Below are 908 nucleotides of genomic sequence, written 5' to 3' on the forward strand. Positions count from 1 at the left end.
CCTGTCGTGCTTCGCCCCGTCCCGTGTCCCCCGCCGAGAAGTGGAGCGTGCACCTGGCCATGCACCCCAGGCCAACCTCTACAGCCTGGCCCGCAAGCGCTACGCGCACCTGGGGCCGCGCCGCGACGAGCTGGCCGTGGACCGCGACGTGCCGTGGGGAGTGGACGCGCTCATCACGCTGCTCTTCGTGGAGCAGCGCTACAGCCTGCAGAGCTGCGACCACCGCCTGCTGCGGGCCGACGGCCGCCTGGTGCCCTCCGCCGAGCCCGGCACCGCCTTCACGCTGGAGTTTCGCTGCGGGAAAGTGGCGTTCCGCGACGGGGAGGGCCGCTACCTGGCGCCGTCGGGGCCCAGCGGGACGCTGAAGGCGGGGAAGAGCAGTAAGGTGGGGAAGGATGAGCTGTTCGCGCTGGAGCAGAGCTGCCCGCAGGTCGTGCTGCGCGCTGGGAACGACCGGAACGTGTCCACCCGGCAAGGTGAGGGCCGTGGGGGGAGCGGGACGCGCGCGGGTGACTCGGAGACGAGGAGCGTCGCGGCCCCGCGGTGGTCTCTGCTCCGCCCGCATCCGTCGGGCATCGCCGCTCCGCGGACGTCGCTGCTCCCGGTCCCCCCCCGCATCCCCGTGGCACAGCGGTCCCCCCTACTCCTCTCCCGCAGGATCCCCGCTTCTCTCCGCAGGCACCTCCTTTGGATCTCTGCCCCCGTCTCTCCCGTCTCTCCGTGACTCCCCCCCTTTCCCCATTCACTTCCAGTATGGCTCTCCGGTTTTCGCCTCCCCCGCATTTAGCGGTCCCCCATCCCCCATCTGCATCCCCCATCCTTACAGCAGAGCACCCCGGACGGGGCGAGAGGCACGGGGAGGGCGCTCCTGAGGATGTGTGGGGGTCTCTGTGGAGTCTCCCATCGCC

General features: G+C 71.0%; 1 pseudogene; it reads left to right on the top strand.

Annotated features, from left to right (window-relative positions):
* The first annotated feature begins 2 nt into the window (after positions 1-2).
* Positions 3-896, top strand: LOC104913496 (annotated as a pseudogene).
* The last annotated feature ends 12 nt before the right edge of the window (positions 897-908 follow it).

Source organism: Meleagris gallopavo, chromosome 16 (genome assembly GCF_000146605.3).
Source record: "Meleagris gallopavo isolate NT-WF06-2002-E0010 breed Aviagen turkey brand Nicholas breeding stock chromosome 16, Turkey_5.1, whole genome shotgun sequence".
Taxonomy (NCBI): Eukaryota; Metazoa; Chordata; class Aves; order Galliformes; family Phasianidae; genus Meleagris; species Meleagris gallopavo.